This window comes from Beta vulgaris, chromosome 2 (assembly GCF_026745355.1).
Source record: "Beta vulgaris subsp. vulgaris cultivar EL10 chromosome 2, EL10.2, whole genome shotgun sequence".
Taxonomy (NCBI): Eukaryota; Viridiplantae; Streptophyta; class Magnoliopsida; order Caryophyllales; family Amaranthaceae; genus Beta; species Beta vulgaris.
In genome coordinates, this window is record NC_079203.1 from 13,632,438 (window position 1) to 13,653,322 (window position 20,885).

General features: G+C 36.3%; 1 long non-coding RNA gene across 1 annotated transcript; it reads left to right on the forward strand.

Moving 5' to 3' along the window:
• Positions 1–1,539: 1,539 nt before the first annotated feature.
• LOC130590572 (uncharacterized) lies at positions 1,540–2,551 on the forward strand. Its single transcript, XR_008968422.1, has 2 exons — positions 1,540–2,359; positions 2,390–2,551. It is a non-coding gene; the product is annotated as an uncharacterized LOC130590572 (long non-coding RNA).
• Positions 2,552–20,885: the final 18,334 nt, after the last annotated feature.

The window sequence follows — 20,885 nt, forward strand, 5'->3', positions numbered from 1 at the left end:
TTAGTCGAGTTTTACGGAAATCTAAGAATCTTGAAAGAAAGACTGGATCTTTAGGGTTTTCTTTAAGTATTAAGGATAGAACAATTCGATCAAACACAAAGTAACACGAATTGGGTCTTGATTCACTCTCAAACACAAAGTAATTAAGTAATCAATCTTAAATCTCAAACACAAAGTAATTGATTTAAGGTTTGGAAATCACAAAGAAGTCCGAAAATTTTCACAAAGAAAATTAAAACCTTAATCTCATAAATCTCTTAATCTATGTATTATTGAAAATCACGACCCCTATATATATGATACAAGAGTTTCTACTATTTTCAAACACTAAACTAGAATATGCTAATTAAAACTAGAATATGCTAATCAAAACTAGAATATGCTAAGTAGACTAGAATATGCTAATTATCCTGGACTATTCTACACACCTAGATAATTAATAAAACTCAATGATAAGGAATTAGACTCCTAAGTATAATAGGATTCCTTTATCACTTAAACACTTAATTAAAATAAAGTACTAATGTAATTAAAACCAATTTACATAGAATTCTAACAGAACTAGAACTCTACATAAATAACACTTCTAATTCATATCAATACTCCCTTCTTCGAAAAAACTTGTCCTCAAGTTTATTGTGATCCATGAAATCATCCAAATCAAGCGTACAACAATATACACCATGAATATGTGGCATCGGTCATCACCCTCTTCTGCTGCACAAAATTTTTGGCTTTTTAAATCTCGATTTTTCCTTAGTTGCAATTCATCCTTCCTAAAAAAACATGTAAAACTTTGGGAAAACCACAATCATCAGCAGCCCTAGACACCAAAGTAAATGAAATATTAACTAAACGCTCATATCTTTGCAAATCAACATTAGGTACCATCGCTTCCTCATGAGAAAGTTCAAAGTTCAAATCTTTATCCTCAAGACAAGAAAAAGTTTCGATCTTTTCTTCATCCTCAACAATAGGAAGTTGTTGTTTTTCTTCATGTCGTTTCTCTTGAAGTTGAACCAAATCATTCAAATCTTGAAGCATTACCATGAGTGTAGACAAGTTTTCTTTTTCCTTTTGTTGCCTCTCAAGTTCCTTTTTCTTGCTTCGATTCTTTGGACATGCCTTCGAATAGCCAATTCATTTTCATAAATGCCTCTTTCCGTCTTTGTTAGCTTAGAATAAGTCAAGAGATCTACTAAAATATCAATAGACTCTTCAAGACTAAGTTTATTAATGGCTTTAATAGTTCTATACCAATCATCCATTATTTTGTGTCAAAATAGTCCATTAAGGGTGCGTTCTGTTCAACTTAAAAAATTAAGTTTCAGGTCCAATAAGTTCAGATAAGTTCAGATAAGTTCAGATAAGTTCAGATAAGTTCAGATAAGTTGCAATAAGGTCTAATAAGTGCAATAAGTTCCAATAAGGTCTAATAAGGTCCAATAAGTTCCAATCAGGTGCAATAAGTTCCAATCAGGTGCAATAAGTTCAATCAGGTCTAATAAGGTCCAATAAGTTTCAATCAGGTCTAATAAGGTCCAATAAGGTCCAAATAGTCAATGTTTAATAAACATTTGTATTATTGTCCACTATTTTGTTATTCATAATTTCATATCACTATTAGGGGATTATGTTATTATTAGAATTTCAATTAAAGTACCACAATGATCATATAGTATTATACTTGTATTAGTGTCTATTATTTTATTATTTATTTGTATTATGTCTATTATTTTATTATTTATTTGTATTATGTCTATTATTTTATAATTTATTTGTATTATGTATATTATTTTATTATTCATATTACTATTAGCTGATTATGTTATTATTAGAATTTTTTATTAAAGTACCACAATGTATAGTATTATACTTGTATTATTGTCTATTATTTGATTATTCATATTGCTATTGAATAATATTATAATCATGGTCAAATAATTAAGGTTAACAACAACAATAATAATAATAATAATAATTAATTTTTTGATTTTCTACTAGTGTTTTATAAAATTAAAACAACACTATTAGATATATTAGTGATGAAAGTTATGTATAGGCAAATATATAAATAGTAATTTTTTCGTTAAATTAATTATCATAAGAGATAATTAATAATCATTATTTTTTAAAGGACGAATTATAATAATAATTATTCCATAAAAATTTTTGAGGGGTAGTATTTACATTAGTGGTAATATTTATGTTATTCATGGTCAATGTTTTTGTCTAATAAGGTCAAATAAATTTCAATCAGGTCCAATAAGGTCTAATAAGTTTCAATCAGGTCCAATAAGGTCTAATAAGTTTCAATCAGGGTCAATAAGTTTCAATAAGGTCTAATAAGGTCAATCAGGTTCAATCAGGTTCAATCAGGTTCAATCAGGTCTAATAAGTTCCAATCAGGTCCAATAAGTTGAATCAGGTCCAATCAGGTCCAATCAGGTTTAATAAGTTCCAATAAGTTCAGTTCAGGTTCAATAAGTTCAGTTCAGATAAGTTCCAATAAGTTCAGGTCCAATAAGTTGAATAAAACGCACCCTAAAAACTGTCCAGAATACCCATGCAATTTAAAGATCGAAAATTCAAGAAATATAACTCCAAATTCAATGAACTTTTGTCAGGATCTAGTCCTATATATTTTCAGCACTCGACCAAAATTTCACTCAAAAATTCCAAGTATATCAACCACAACGTCCAATTTATCACAACCGTGCCAGATTCAATCGAAAACAGACCAATGAACAAAAACCGTCCCGAAACTCTATGAAACGATCTTCAATTCTTATGAAATTTTAGGACAGTAATATAGACATGTAGTAGTCCAGTTTAGGCTTAAGAATAACCCAAAAATTCGTTTTTAACTAGGAGAACGAAAAAAAACAAAACGCACCTTGAAACTGTTTGAATCTGGATGAACAAACTGTAAGTTTTCTTTAATTTCTTTCGACCAGCTCTGATACCAATTTGATATGAATATGAATGTACTATAGTCAAGTTTTACGGAAATCTAAGAATCTTAAAAGAAAGACTGGATCTTTAGGGTTTTCTTTAAGTATTAAGGATAGAACAATTCGATCAAACACAAAGTAACTCACGAATTGGGTCTTGATTCACTCTCAAAACACAAAGGTAATTAAGTAATCAATCTTAAATCTCAAACACAAAGTAATTGATTCAAGGTTTGGAAATCACAAAGAAGTCCGAAAATTTTCACAAAGAAAATTAAAACTTTAATCTCATAAATCTCTTAATCTATGTATTATAGAAAATCACGACCCCTATATATATGATACAAGAGTTTCTACTATTTTCAAACACGAAACTAGAATATGCTAACTAAAACTAGAATATGTTAAGTAGACTAGAATATGCTAATTATCCTAGAATATTCTACACGCCTAGATAATTAATAAAACTCAATGATAAGGAATTAGACTCATAAGTATAATAAGATTCCTTTATCACTTAAACACTTAATTAAAATAAAGTACTAATGTAATTAAAACCCTAATTTACATAGAATTCTAACATAACTAGAACTCTACATAAATAACACTTCTAATTCATATCAATAAGTCATTACTAGTCTATAACATAGATAGCAAGAAACATAAATCAAATGATTCCAACCTAACCTACATTTGGCATTGTCGAATGGGTCATATAAACCAAAAGCGCATTCACAAGTTACAAAAGGACGGTATAATTCCATCATTTGATGTATGTGAGTCATGCTTAATGGGGAAAATGACAAAATCACGATTTACTGGAAAAGGTGAAAGGGCCTGCGATCTTTTAGGACTCATACATACAGATGTGTGTTGTCCTATGAGCACAAAGGCAAGGGGAGGATTTAACTACTTCATTACCTTCACTGATGATTTGAGTAAATATGGATATATCTACTTGATGAAACATAAGTCAGAATCTTTTTATAGATTCAAAGAGTTCCAAAGTGAAGTACAAAATCAACTTGGTAAGACAATAAAAGCACTACGATCCGATCGTGGTGGTGAGTATTTGAGCCAAGAATTTGATGATCATCTAAAGGGTTGTGGAATTCTTTTACAATTAACTCCACTAGGAACACCGCAATTGAATGGTGTATCTGAAAGGAGGAATTGAACCTTGTTGGATATGGTTCGATCAATGATGAGTCTTGCTGATCTTCCGATTTCTTTTTGGGATACGCTCTCGAAACTGTTGCACACACACTAAATAGGAGCCCGTCAAAGGCTGTAGAAAAGACTCCATATGAGTTATCGAATGGAAAACCTCCAAACTTGTCTTTTCTTAAGATCTGGGGATGTGAGGTCTATGTAAAGCGGTTACTATTAGACAAACTTGCACCCAAGTCAGATAAATGTCTCTTTGTGGGATATCCAAAAGAGACAAGGGGTTATTACTTCTATAACCGTCAAGAGAACAAAGTGTTTGTTGCTCGTGATGGTGTCTTTCTTGAAAAGGAATTTGTTTCTAGAAAGACAAGTGGGAGTGAAATAACACTTGAAGAAATTTGAGATGAGCAACAACTGGACGTGGCTCACACCATGTCAGAGACGGCCCGACAAGACGAAAGTCATGTTCTGGAGATGACGTATTCAACACGTGAACCTCCTACCGTCCCACTTGAACTTGATTCAAGCGAAAATCTTGAAACAGTTGAAGAAAACATTTCTCTTGATGCTTAGGCCCCGCGTAGGTTTAGTAGACCAAGGATTCCAAACAAGAAGTTGATTGATTTCCTATTGACTGAAAATTTTGAAATTATGATTTTGGAAAATTCAGAACCTACTACCTACAAAGCTTTGACGAGCCCAGACTCTGAGAAATGGCTTGAGGCCATGAAATCCGAGTTAGACTCCATGTCTGAGAATAAAGTTTGGACACTGGTTGACTTGCCTGATGGGGTTAACCCTATTAGATGCAAGTGGGTGTTCAAATTGAAAACAGACAAAGATGGAAATGTCTATGTCTACAAAGCAAGACTAGTTGCAAAAGGTTTCAGGCAAGTTCATGGTATAGACTATGATAAGACCTTTTCTCCAGTAGCAATGCTTCAATCAATTCGGATACTTTTAGCGATTGCTGCATTTTACGATTATGAAATTTGGCAGATGGATGTCAAAATCGCATTCTTGAATGGGTTCTTGAATGAGGATGTGTACATGACATAACCTGAAGGTTTTGAAGATCCAGAAAATTCTAAAAGAGTTTGCAAGCTTCAGAGATCCATTTATGGATTGAAGTAGGCATCTCGGAGCTGGAATCTTCGGTTTGATGAGGCAATCAAACAATTTCGTTTCATCAAAAGCGAAGAAGAATCTTGTGTTTTACAAGAAGTTTAGTGGGAGCAGCTTAGTGTTCTTAGTTCTGTATGTAGATGACATACTAATCATGGGAAATGACATACCAATGCTTGAGTCAGTCAAGGAATGGTTAAAAAGTTGTTTCTCTATGAAGGACCTTGGAGAAGCTGAGTACATACTGGGAATCAAAATCCAAAGAGATATGTCTCGAAGGATGATTGGGCTAAGTCAAGAAACTTATATTTGATAAGGTTCTTACAAGGTTCAACATGGAAAACTCGAAGAGAGGTTTCGTTCCCATGTCATATGGCATATCACTTAGCAAAAGTCAGTGCCCGACTGAGCCTGATGAGTTAAAGCGAATGAGTAGCATTTTATGCTTTGGCTATAGGATCTATCATGTATGCCATGATAAGTACTCGACCTGATGCTGCATATGCCTTGAGAATGTGTAGCAGGTTCCAAGCAAATCCAAGAGAAGCACACTGGACTGCAACTAAGAGCATCCTTAAGTACTTAAGGAGGACTAAAGGTATGTTCTTAGTATATGGGGGACAAAGTGAGTTTTTTTTTTTTGCTAATTAAGAGAGTAGATTAATAGAACCACAATTTACAACCAAACCACACCTAAAAGGAGACGAACCAACTAGGTTGGACCCCCTCCCTTAAGGCTGGTAACAAGCCCTACTGAGGCCTCTAATTACAGTTCATTGAACCACTGATAATCCTTCCTAGACAATTTCTTGGGTAAGACAGCCCATATTCTAGCTTTTGTGTGTGCTTTCAAGTGTTTAACAGCATAGTTCACACTAGGAATACTCTGCTGCCAGTAGCTAGAATTCCTGCTATTCCAAACAAGATATACTAATGCTGCTAGTCCAGCTAGTAGAACTTGCTTCTGAAACTTGGACCTTCTTCCATTCTGTATATTCCTGATGAGCTGCTGCAGATCTGTAGAAGGTGATGTGATGCTAGTCCATTCTTTAAACTGCTTCAAACATTCTTTGCTATATGAACAGGCAAAGAAGAGATGATTATGATCCTCCCTAGCATCTGCACAAATTAGACACATATCTGATTGACTTATACCATATTGGGCTAGCTTGGCAGTGGTTTGGAGCTTTGCTTGCATAACCAACCAAAGTATAAACCTGTGTTTAGGAATAGTTAGCCTATTCCATATAATTTTATCCAAGTAACAGCAGATTGCTCCCCAATGAGCTTGTGGTATTCAACCTTGATGGAGTATGTTGCCATACAGCTAAGCTCATTTTGTGTATAGATCTGTTTCAGCTGATCCTTCACCATACAAATCCTCTTCCAGTACCAACTGGCCCCTGATGAAGGTTCATATGTCCACCAATCCCTGCCTTTCAGATACATAGCATTGATCCATTTAAGCCACACACTATCCTGTTTGGAAGCAATAGCCCATACATACTTGCCCAAACTGGCTGTGTTCAAGAGTATGACATTCCTGAAACCAAGACCTCCTGCACTCTTCTGCTTACACACCTGCTCCTATGCTACTGCCCCTGATTTGTTGCAAAAATACTTCCCACTCCATAAAAAGGCCCTACAAATCTTATTAATTTCATTGAGGACCTTTTTGGGAAGTAAAAAAACTTGAGCCCAATATACATGTAGGCTAAGCAACACAACATTGATCAACTGAACTCTAGCAGTGTAGGACAGATTCCTAGTGCTCCAGATTCGAATTCTAGTTGTCATTTTATCTATGAGTGCTTCACATTGGCCAGCATTCACTTTCTTAGCACAAATAGGAACCCCCAGGTACCTAAATGGAAGGGCTTGTTGAGTGAAACCTGATGCAATGACCACTCTTTCTACATCATGCATGTTGAGTCATTCCACATGTGTAGTAAGCTGACTTATTTATGTTAGCTCTCAAGCCAGATGTGTCTGAAAAGAGTTTAAAAGCTCTTAACATGAGATGGATAGTAACATAATCTCCTTTGCAGCACATGATCAAGTCATCTGCAAAGCACATGTGGGTGAGTTTCAAGTCTTTGCACTTAGGATGGAACTGAAATTGCTCAATCTCTCCAAGCTTTGTCAGAATTCTTGACAAATACTCCATACATATGACAAAGAGCAGAGGGGAAATAGGGTCCCCCTGTCTCAACCCTCTGGAGGATTTGAAGAACCCTTCCATACTTCCATTCACCATCAATGAGAACATTGGAGTAGATACACACTCCATAATAAGGTCAATAAATGCAGTAGGGAACTCCAGTGCTTGCAACATTTCCTTTAAGAACTCCAAGCTTACTGTATCATAAGCTTTTTGAAGATCTATCTTCATTAAGCAGCTTGGTTGTACTTTCTTCCTCCCATAATGCTTCATCAGATCTTGAATAACCATGATGTTGTGGGTAATGTACCTTCCATGTACAAAACCCCCCTGATTCTCCATTATCAAGTTAGGCGAAACCTCTCTCAATCTATTGCATAAGACCTTTGCAACACACTTGTATAAAGTGTTACAATAGGAGATAGGCTTGAATTCTGTTACATTTGTGGGGCAACTTTTTTTAGGAACTAAGGTGATCACTGTAGTATTCAGTGCCTTTAAAACCTTCCCTCCTTGTAGTACATCCAGCACTGCTTCAATCACTTCATCTCCTACTATAGCCCAAGTGTCTTTATAAAAGTATGTTCCAAATCCATCAGTGCCTGGAGCTTTATCTCCAGGGATTGGGAACAAAGCTATCTTCACTTCATCTCTGGTATAAGGAGCAGTGAGGAGAGCTTTATGAGCTTCAGTAACCAGGGGCCCCTCCTTTATTAATGCTATATTCACTGACTTCCTAGCTTGACCATCAACATTCAATAGCTTTTCATAATATTTAAGAAAAGCATTAGTAACAGCTGCAGATGTGCTATGCCATTCCCCATGCTCATCATAAATGCTGTATACTTGGTTTCTCACTCTTCTAGCTTTAATACTCTGATGAAACATCTTGGTGTTGTCATCTCCTTCTTTAATCCAAGCTAGTTTAGCCTTTTGAGCTAAAAATTCCAGGTAGGCAGTGTGCTTCAAGTGATATTCTTTCACTGCTGTAAGTTCAGCTGCTGCATAAGCCTCTTCCCCTGGGTGTGCATGCATCAGTTCTTGTGCATGAACCATTCTAGCATGAGCTTGTAGTTCTGCTGCTTGAATATCTGAGAATCCCTCCTTGTTAAGCTCTTTTAAAGCAAGCTTCACCTTCTTCAGTTTCTGGACTACCTTGTACATTTTTGTTCCTTGCAGTGTATCCTTCCAAGCATCCCTGACTACTGATTCAAACTGAGGAGAAAGCCTCCACATTGTATAGTATTTGAAAGGTTTTTTGCCTTTTGTATCCATAGGGTACACAACTAATACTGCTGGAGAGTGATCGAAGTCTCCTTCAGTCTGAAAACAAACCTCAGCTGATGGAAATGCATCCTGCCATGCTTGGTTAGCCATTACTCTGTCAAGCTTTGAGAAAACTCTAGCCCTCCCCTGTTGCTTGTTGTTCCAAGTGAAGAACTGCCCAGAACTTTTAATATCCTCCATAACACAAATAGTCATGCACTCCCTCACCTCCTTCATTTCATTCTCCCTCACTTGAGAACCCAATCTTTCATCAGCATTCAACACACAATTTATGTCACCACACAGTAGCCAAGGGTCTACAGTGTTCAATAGCTTCAAATCCTCCCACAATTCAACCCTTTTATGTCTCTCATTATATGCATAAATGAAAGTACAATAAAAGGCTATACTACCACTAACAGGTTGCAAGTAACAATGCATCAATTGACTAGTTACTTTAAGTATGTTTACCTGAAAGCTCCCTGGATTCCATGCTAAGATTATCCTCCCTTTATCAAGATAACTAGAATTGCTTGTAAAACACCAGCCCTGAAACATTTTCTGATATAATATTCCCAGATTTCTAGCTTTTACTTTCGTTTCCAAGAGGCTAACAACTCCAAAAGCATGTTTGTGAATAAAGTTCCTCACATCAGCTTGTTTATTGGAGCTATTCAGCCCTCTCATATTCCAACATAAGAGTCTATCCATTCACATCAGGAGGCTCTCCCCCTCCATTTCTTCTTCTCTTGCTTTGTTGGACTCCAACTCCTCCTTGATCTTCTAAAACCTGGAAGTGGTTCTGAGTATTAACCTGGTTTACATCAGAAACCCTGACTCTGATTGGCTTCAATGCTTTCTGAAAACCTTCCTGATCTACTTCTGGTTCTGCAGGTGGCACTGGAGCACATACTATCTTCTCAGCATTCTCCTGAACAATTGGTGATTTAACATTAGTGTCTTCCACCTCAACAGCCTTAGGACCCTTAGGAACCCAGACCTTCTTACTTTTCTTCTTCCTACATTCCTGAGCCACATGTCCAAATCCATGGCAATAGTCACATTGATTAGGTAACCATTCATATACTACAGGAACTTCAGTGAGACTTCCCTTTTCATTCCAGAATTATATTGATTCAGGTAATTTTTGATCAATTTTAACCTCTACTAGTACTCGAGCATATTGCAACTTATCTCGATTCCTAGTGTTTTCATCCCTCTTTATCGGATCTCCAATCTGTGAAAAAATCTTGTGAAGAGATTTTTCTCCCCAATACTTCAAATTCAGCCTCAATTGTACCCATATAGGTAGAGTTTTAATATCTTCCTTCTCAAAATCCACCTCAGAAGACCATGGTTTAACTATTACCAGTTGTGGCTCACAAGCTTAATGATTTAATTTGGAATTGAAAAGCATATATGTATCGATTTGAAATACGTAATTATAAGAGTTATATATTAAGTGATTATGTTTATCTTCGGGGGAAGTATCTTAGTTGGGTTAGTTATTTCAAAGACCGTTGTTAAGAATTACTAAATCATTGGATGAGTTATATGAATGATCTGATTGAGTTATGAACGATAATCGAAAGGAATCTGAAAGGGGAAAGTAGCCTCGTCTGAGTCGATGGATGAGGTGACACAAATAGTGCCCCATGGACTTTGAACCTTGGGGGGGCCCACATGGAAACCTGCCCATTGCTCTGTGGGGCGATAATCGGGCAATATATCAGGTAATGTGAAACCTGTGGATGGCTGATGAAATCAGCAGAAAAATGTACTCCAGACTAGTCGCGGTTATTGGCCAAAAGTAAAGCGAATGGTTGGGTGACGACCCCAACTGTTGGAGTGTAAGCTTTGTCTCCTCTGCCGCGTTCTCTTTCCCCCTGGTTAAAAGGAATATCATCTCAAAGTATGAAAGTTATATCGATATTAGATTCCTGATAAGGAATCGTAGTGTGGTAAGTTGTTTGGATATTGGATTTCCGATAAGGAACCATGTCAGGTAAGTAATGAATGTTTATTCAATATATGAATATGAATATCGATATTGGTTTCCTGATAAGGAGGCATATCATGGTTAGTGACACTAACGTTAGATTCCCGATAAGGAATCGTATCTTGTTATGTGGATTCTTGATAAGGAATCGTATCTCTTTATTGGATTCTCGATAAGGAATCGTTATGATGAAAGTTGTTATGTTATTTATTGCCTGATAAGGGTTTGTGTAGGACAATATAAGAGAATGATTGATAGAGTATGAAAGCATAAGTTTGGATTCTGATAAAAAATGAATTAAAGGAAGTAATATATATTGTTTATATCAAAGTTGGTGACCTCAAATTCCTACTATGGAATCGTGGTAAGTTGAAGGGTTGATTAAATGAGAATATAGAAACATGTCATTGTTAAGAATCACCTTATGGTGCTTGTTACTATGTGATTGATGATGTATTATGAAACGTGGAATTGGAAATGTAATATGTATGTTCAACAAGAATATTGCTGCTAAGCATGCTATGATTGGTATGATTGTTGAACTTGAACTTATTTTGATTGCATGAGAGTCGTTTTCAAGTAAAAACCACCAAGCATGTGTTACTCTTATTTACGGGTTAGTACTCAGCTTTGTTGATGTGTATATGTTGTTTTGTCATTTCTGTGGCCTGTCACTTGGTGCGTGGCAGTTTCCATAAATGTTTCAGGATTTAAGCCGTAAGTTAACCTTTTGCAAGTTGAAGCTAATACGAGCTGGAGTAGTGTTATAGTTCTCGAAGTGAGGACGTTCGACGTTGTAATAGTTAGTAATTAAATTAGTTATGACATAATTATGTATTTAACAATTGCTAGCTAGTACTCCTGATTCTCTAATTGGTTGTTGCTCCGCGAAAGCGTTGAGGCTGTTGAGCTTGGAGTATTTTATTTATTGAAATTGCAAACAGGTTTAAATTATTTCTCGCTTTAGAGTTGTCCTATTTTCAAAGGAAATTCTGCCAGGTTTTCTTTAGAAATTTATGAGAATAAAGTATGAGAATCAGGGCGTTGTTGTAATAGATAATTTATTTGAATAGAGTTGGGAATTGAGTTCCACACTCTCTGATGTAGTTCGGTGAGTGTGATGGTAATAGTTCGGGTTACTTCGACTAGAGTCTCTTTCGCTGTGCTTAATCCTTTGTAAGCTGGTCGGGAAATTTCGGGCTGTTATAGTCAGGGTATGTCTTTCGTCTAAGTGGAGGAGCAGTGAGCTGGAAGAGCTCAAAGCAAAGCACTGTAGCAGACTACGACATAATCCGAATATTTAGCAGGAGTTGAAGCAGCTAAGGAAGCAATGTGGATAAAGAAGTTCTTGATAGAGCTGAATATCGTACCTAGTGCTCTGGAAGGAATTGAGTTATTCTGTGACAACAATGGTGCTATTGCGCAAGCAAAAGAGCCAAGGTCACATAACAAGTCCAAACATGTGATGAGGAAATTTCACCTCATTCGAGAGATAGTTGACAGGAAGGATGTCAGAATCTGCAAAGTTCATACGGATGAGAACGTGGCTGATCCGCTAACTAAACCACTACCTCAACCCAAGCATGAGTGTCATGCTAGGGCTATAGGCTTGAAGCAAATGTTTGAGTGGCTTTAGATTGTACTAGGTTTAGAGAAACTTGTTACAATGTGAAGGAATGGTTTTGCTATTTATGTTTATGAGAATAAATTTTATCTTATTTAATTATTGGTTTGGTATTAAATAAAATGTCCAAAATATATCTTGAATTCTATGGTTCTATCAAATATGTGATTTGATGAATGAAACACCATAAGTGAACAGAATTCATAGAATATTAAAGTTCCTAATCTAAGTCATTAAACTGGACATAAATGAATTGTTAAAGGGATTAACATATAAGATTGATTGATAGTGCCGTTTCATGGGATATGGAAACATAGAGATGTTTAATCAATCATATGGATATGTATAGTTGATACATAGTCGAACTAGACGTACTTAGAAGTTTTATAACTTCGAAATTATATTAGTAGATTCTTAAGACATGAGTGGAACATTACTTAGCCCAATGATTGGTATAACTTTGATACTGTCACACATCATGCCGTAAAAGGGGACTATAAAGGTAACATTCAGGTTGTGCTAAAAGTTGAGTGGGAGTATTGGTTACTACAAGATTGTAAAGGCCCTCCTATATGAGATAGGATAGGTGTCTTGGCCCCTTGAAGAGCGAAAATTGAAAAATGCATGACCGTACCATGCTCAAATGGATCATTCGATGATCATTTGTTTGTCAATTTGAACTGGGATTTCAAAGATTAATTTGAAAACTAGTATGGATGATATTGAAATATGATCATACTATCAACTTAAGACATTAAGAGACTTGAGGAATTAAAACAATGCACACTCGTCTCGGACAAGTGGGAGATTGAAGGATTTATGTCCTCGACTTAAATGCAATTACTAATTATATAATGGATCGTATTATGGAGATAATAAATTCGTTATATTGGGTCGTCTATACGTCTTGCTAGAGAATGCTATAGAACTTCGGGTTAGTAAATTATAAACCCGAAGCCCAATATAATGGATCCTATAAGGTCACACATTATACTTGGATCAACAAAAGAAGCCTAGAGCCCATAAGGTCCCTAGGAGTGGCCGGCCAAGAGGAAGAAAAGCAACACCCTAATCGGTGCACCGCCCAATAGAATGTTTTCTATTTCATCCAAAAGCATAACGGAATAATGTTATCAGCTAATAGTACTGTAGTGATAGTTATAAATGATACGTGGTTGTACTACAAATAGTAGAATCAGAGAATAAACCAATTATCACAGGCTACAGATTACAGAAGGTGAGTCATCAGCAATAATCATCAATAAGATGATGAAGTAAAAAGACTATACAGTCCTTAATACTCCCTCTCAAGTTGGTGAGTGGAACCAGGTGTAGCTTCCAACTTGTCAAGGTGTTGAGTGTGAAGCTTGACTAGAAGGACCTTAGTCATTATATCTGCAATTTGCTCAAAGGAAGGCACATGAACAATCTTGATCTTGCCGGACTTGATTTGGTTCTTGGCATAGTGGCAATCTAGTTCAACATGTTTGGTTTTTTAATGAGAACTGGATTAGCTGCTATGAAAAGTGCAGCTTTGTTGTCACAGTGAAGAATAGTAGGAGGGAGATTTTTAGTTCCTAGATCCTCTAAGAGAGCAGATAGCCAGGTAACCTCACAGGTGGTAAGTGCCATAGCCCTGTACTCTTCTTCAACAGATGATCTAGCAACAACATAGTTTGCTTCTTTGTCTTCCAAGACACTGGTGATGGTCCAAGAAATATGCAGTAGCATGTAGTTGATCTTTTGGTTACTAGACAGCTGACCCAGTCACTGTCACAGTAGGCCTACAATTGTGTTGTAGCATTTGAAGCTAGTAGGATACCTTGCTTAGGATTGCCAGCTATGTACCTTAGAAGTCTCTTAGCTGCTTGCATATGCACTAATGTTGGATGTTGCATGAACTGAGCTAACAATTGGACTGTGAAGGATATATCAGGTCTTGTTATGGTGAGATAGATAAGCTTGCCTAGAAACCTTTGGTATGGAGTAGAATTACGAAGAGCATCACCCTTTGCAGCTGTGAGCTTGATGTGAGACTCCATAGGGAGTTGGAGAGGCTTAGAGTTGAGCATGCCATATTCTCGCAATATGTCTATAGTATATTTGTTTTAAGAAATAAAGAAGCCAACAACTGATCTATCAATTTCAAGCCCAAGAAAATATCTAACATGGCTTAGATCTTTCATTTTGAAGGATTGAGAGAGGAGATGTTGAAGATCAGTAAGGGTAGACAGATGGGATTCACACAAAAAGAGGTCATCAAAATAGATAAGGATTAAGGTAATGCTGGTGGGGGTTATTTTTGTGAAGAGACTATAATCAGATTTGGATTGATTAAAGCCTAGGTGGATTAAGGTTTGAGAAAGCTTGCTGAACCACTGCCAGGGGGCCTGTTTTAGTCCATAAAGGGCCTTTTTTAGCTTACAAACTTGCACATGTTGTGTTTTGGGAGGATAGGAAGGGATAATGCTCACTTAAATTTTGCTACCAAGCTTAGTATAACCCTTAGGATGGGACATGTAGACAATTTCAGTTAGTTCTCCATGTAAGAAAGCATTACTTACATCCATTTGCAAGGTGTGCCAGTTGTTCATTGCAGCAACATCTAGAAGTGTTCTGTATGTGGTCATTTTTTCCACAGGGGCAAATATCTCTAAGTAATTAACTCCATGTTGTTGTCTATAATCTAGGATAACTAGCCTGGCTTTATATCTCTCAATTGTTCCTTCTGGATTAAAATTTGGTTCTAAATAACCATTTTGAGCCAATAACTATTTTGCCATGAGGCAGAGTGACTACATCCCATGTATCATTACTTTCCAAAGCTTCCAACTCAGTGTTCATAGTTGTTACCCAGTGAGTATGAGTGATAACTTCTTTACGGGACACAGGATCAGGGGTGATGGTTAGTGCAGCAAGGAAGCAATGAAATTAGGGAGCTGTATAAGTGTGAGCTAGGTTGGACATATGAGATGTGGAGAGTGAGCAACATAATCTTGGTGCCAAGATGGAGGGACATGAGTCCTAGTGGATTTTCAGACAGGGGGAGGTGGAGTGTTTGATTGAGTGGGAGAAGAGTTAGTGTGAGGAGTTGGTGTTGTTATAGGTGAAGGTTGGGTGACCCTTGGAAAGGGAGGGGGTTTAGGGTTAGGTGTAATGGTAGGTTCAGTAGGCTCAAGGAGAAAGTCATCATAGGTATAAATTGGTTGATTTTGAGTGGTAGTTGATGGAAGGGATGTCATATAAGAGTGTTGAAAAGTTGATTGAAAAGTAAAAATGTTTTCATGAAATCTAACATTTTTGGATACAAATGATTGCATAGTGAGTAAGTTTAGAAGCATATATCCTTTTTTTAGGGGAGGGCCGGACATGATAATTTTTCATCATCCGGCTTGAGCAAGAATCATAAGAACTCATTTCTTAAATCTTCCTTTCTGAAGTTGTAATTATCCATGGAAAGGAATTCCGCTCTTACAAATAAATGCTCAACACCCAAGTAGGCTTACAAAATTGATCATGATCAAATGCTTTTTGGGTCGTCTCATACCTTGTGATTGGTGTTTATCTCCAAAATATTTGGAGATTGTGACTTTTCTAAAATATAGAATTACATATATTACAAATAAGGGGTTTACTTGTTACTAATATAGCCTAGTCTCTATTGTTCTTTAGATCTCTTTTTTCACTCCGATAGTATCATAGATCAGGTCAATGCAGAAGAAATGAATGCATTTCAATACTATTCAAATAAAAAAATCTAGATTATATCATGCAAAATCACGCATTCGACTGGATCTTATGGAGCCTGTTCATGTATGAGGGGTAACCTAAGAAGACACATTGAACACCTCTCACAACAAATTTATCTGATGGAAATGCAGGGTTTGAGGCAAAAGCTAAACATCCAAATACTTTCAAGTGTTCATATGTAGGTGGCTTGTTGAATAATCACTCAAATGGTGTTTTATGTGCTAGGATATGTGTAGGTAGCCTATTTATGATATGCACAACTGCCATCACACACTCACCCCAATATTGTAGAGGGAGTCCAGATTGAAATATGAATGCTCAAGCTATCTCTAGAACATGTTTGTGCTTTCTTTCTACTCGGGCATTTTGCTAAGGTGATTAACACATGAAGTTTGGTGAGTAATACCATGTGTAGCAAAGAAGTGTTGGCAAGGAGCATCATCAAACTCCAAAGCATTATCAGATCTAAGGTGTTTGATTAGAGTAGCAAATTGAGTTTGAACATAGCTTAGGAAGGATTCTAAGGTGTGAAGAGAATCAAATTTATATTGAAGCAAGTAAACCCAAGTGTGTCTTGTGTAATCATCCACAATGGTCATCAAGTATCTATATTTCCCCTTAGAACACACCCTATATGGCCCCCAAATGTCCATGTGTATGAGTTCAAAAGGAGGAGAGGCATGTGAGGAGCTTAAAGGGTATGATAGTTTAATGAATTTAGACATATGACAGGTGATGCAAATTTTGTTAGACTGGTTTAGGTATGGCTTGACACATGATATGTGTTTGAGCTTGGTGATAAAGGCATGGCCTAGTCTGTGATGCTAGAGGGCTAATGTATTAGATGTGTCTGGGTTTGGGATGTTTTCAATGATATTGGCAACAACGTTTACACTTATTTGGCCAGATGCAATGCTGGACAGATGGTTAACAGGGTAATATAGGCCATGCTTAGCTTGATCTACCCCCATCACTTCCTTTGTGGTGCTATCCACAATTACACAGTGATGAGTTGGAAAGAATTCCACTTGGCACTTGTTATTCGTGAGCAGCCTTTGCACTGACAACATGTGTTTAAATTGGGCACACACAAGACATTGTTTAAGATTGAGCCTGTTTCTAAATACACTATACCAGTGTGAGAAACAACAGTTGTTGCTCCAGTATGTAAGTTAATCTTGGAAAGTGTGGTCACATCACTAGGATGACTCAGATTGCACAAATGTGAAGTCATGTGATTTGAGGCATCAGTGTCTATGATCCAGTCTTCATTGTAACTGGTGACAGTGTGGCATAGCATCATGCTAGAGAAATGACCATCAAGCTCTTCATCTATTTCAGAACCCATAGCCAGAGACATAAGCTTAGGCATCAATTTGGCAAGTTGAGGAAGTTGTTGAGGTGTGAATAGAACACTAGGTGTAGCATCTGGTGAGGGGTTGGCATTTGTGTGAGCAGTTGCAGCAAGTTTTGGTGTGTGATATCTAGGGTTTGGTGGCCATTTTGATCTAGAAGGTTGATTGAATGTTTTTGGTTTGAAGGGTTTGGTATTTTGGTTAGAGTTATGCGTAGGGTGGTTTTTCGGAAAACCTACAACAAACGAACATTTATATTCTCTGTCGCGCCTCTTTCCACAAACATGACAAGATGGGACTTTGTTTGATGTTTTGATGTACATTGCAGAGGCAACATTATCAATTTTATTGAGATGAAGCACCTTTCTTTAAGCCTTCTCTTGCTGCAAAGCAGCTGCTGCAGTTTCAACATATGGGAGAAGTTCTAAGAGCAATGATTGGCTCCTATGTGGATTGTAAGCCTCATTAATCCCATTCAGGAACTGAAATAGCTTAGCTTCCTCTCTCTGTTATTTAATAGTACTCAAAAGATCTTGAACCTATTCACTAGGGTTTAAAATTATATGCAGGGTGTTCATAGCATCCAATAATTCTCCAATAGCTTTTATAGTTGTATCGTATTCATTAATAGGCAAAGAGTGTTGCTTGACTTCATATAACTCCCTATTTAACCTATATTTCCTAGATCCTATTAGTGAGAGAGAAGCGTTTTTCTAGGTTTGACCATATTTCCCTAGCAAATGTCATGTACATAATAGATTTTTTAACAGAAGCAGAAATATTTTGAGTGATCCAGGCTATTACCATATTGTTGCAGGTGTCCCAGACTTCGGCTTTTGTTTCTTCATTTGTGCATCTTGTGACTGTGCTATTCACAAATCCCAATTTTCATTTTGAAGAGAAGTTGATCTCCATGGATCTCCTCCATGCCCTGTAGTCTACCGAGCCCTGCAATTTTTCCACTTAGATGGTGCTTGCACTATCAGAGGGGTGGAAGAACAAAGGATTCAACATATCTTGGAAGGTTATTCTTCCTCCTACTGCTGCCATTGTTCTTTGGTTTTAAAGGCAGGAACTTTATGTCACTGCAAAAAAAAGCTCATATAGCAACGGATTTTTGGCGACGAATATATATCCATTTCTAATTTAGAGGCAGAATATTGATAATCCGTCTCTAAATTTATTTAGAGACGGATTTTAGAACCTGTCTCTAAATTAGAAACGTGTTTTTAAAATCCGTCTCTAAATTTAGGGACGGATTTTGAAAATCCGTCTCAAAATTTAAATATGAATATTTTATTGCACGTCTATAATTTAGGGACGGATTTTGAAAATCCGTCTAGATATGATTATTTAATTGCACATCTTTAATTTAGGGACGAATTTTTAAATCCGTCTCTAAATTCATATATGAATATCTTATTGCACTTCTTTAATTTAGGGACGGATTTAAAAAATCCGTCTTTACATTAGGCACAAATTTAAAAATTCGTCTCTAAATTAAGGACGTATTTAAAAATTTGTTTCTAATATTTCTTCTACATATTACCAATATTACATAGAGAAGTATACAAGTTGTATTTGGTGTAGTTGGTTGGAGCTTCTTCTCGTGTCTTTGAGGTCACAAGTTCGATACCTACGAACATCGGTTCTTGCGTCTGTGGATTCCCCTTATCCTTTCCCTTGGAGAGCTAAACCGGATTTACTTGAGTGATAATCCGAACCGGTAATAAGATTGACTTGAACTAGGTAGGTAATAATAGGTGAATAAATATAATCACGACAATATTAGGAACTATGTTGTTGTTAATTTCATTTTTTTTATTTTAATTTTCATTGAATTTAGAGACGGATTTTCAAAATCTGTCTCTAACTCGAACTAGCGACGAGGGTTTTAGAGTGGGACAATATTCGTCTCTAAATCCGTCTCTAAACCCATATAGCGATGGATTTGACCTATGTAGGGATGAATTTTGTCCGTCTCTAAATGGACCTTTTTTTGTAGTGTGTTCAGAATAGAAGGGATATAGATGTAATAAACCAGGAAAAAAAATATATTTATTTATAAATATTAGTAAGGAATTAAAGGTTAAAGTATTATTATAAGACAAACTAGTCCCTAAGATCTTATATACATTATTTTGTTGTTTATATGATTATTTTAGGTAAAGTTATGTATTTCCCTAGCTTTGTACATTTGGTGAGAGAAAGTTGTATGTGCTTATATATATCATTTATATTAACATTATAGTTTATAAAGTACTTTAAGGGTTATAGAATTATAAAATTATCAATTACTAGTTTATGAGCTTATAAATATATCTAGTAGGATTTTTACTAAGTACCACATAAACCTAGAATGCTCCAATCTTATAAATGGCTAACCTCATGACTAACGTTATTTAGTTTTTTGAATCGTCACTAATGACTTTACCTAAGGGGGACAATCGCTACCCATTTTGAGACAATACGCAAAATAATATATTTAGTAGGTTTCATACTGAGTAAATTGCGACACTCGAAGGTTGCTAATTGGTTTCTATATAGCATGTCAATCTTTAAATTACGTAAAGTGGTGATACAAGTAAGTTTAATGTTTTATAGAAAGGCATGTCAATCCTTAAATTACGTAAAGTGGTGATACAAGTGAGCTTAAAAATTTTATAGAAAGTTGAAGCTGCTAGTCATGATCAACTTCTTAAACACTTTAAGTTCCAAAAATCAAATTGATATTCTTCCTTTACATCCCTATAAATACCATGCAGTAGTACAAGTATCAAATAAAACATGGTTGACTTTGTAATTGATACTTATCATCACTCCTTAAACCGACCCAAGCCACCTATAAATAGCATGAAGCTATTCATTAGTGTTTCAAAATAATATAGGAGTTGAGTACTGTAAGAAACAAAAAAAAAAAGGTAAGAGAGTGTGAAAGCAAAAAATATACTTCCTCCGTTTCAAAATAGATGGGACATTGTCTATTTTGGGGTGTTTCAAAATAGATGGGACATTGTTATTTTTTTCCTTATTTAGTAACTTTGCCTTCTAATTTTACCATTTTACCCTTACTAACTTGTGTTATGTTCTTTAATCTACATCTAATAATCTGATTAATCCTAACCTAAAACTAATGATCCCCACCCATCTCTCTCTCCTCAACTCAACCCACCCTTTCTCATAGCCACCACAGTTGTTGAAAAATCTGTTTTGACTTTTTTTTTGTTTTGTATAAACTAAAAATGAGAGGATATTCGAGGCATGAATTACGCCGGTGGGCGTCCGATAACATTCGAACACCAGCTCCGGCGATAAGCGCCGGATCTTCGCCGAGAAGTGACGTCACTGCGTCGGGATATTCAACTCCACCTTCAACCGCCGAAGAATTCGTCGAAGTAACCCTAGACATCGAAGACGACGAAACTATCATTCTCCGAAGCGTCGAGCCGGCGAACACACTTTCTCCGGCACCGGCGTCGCT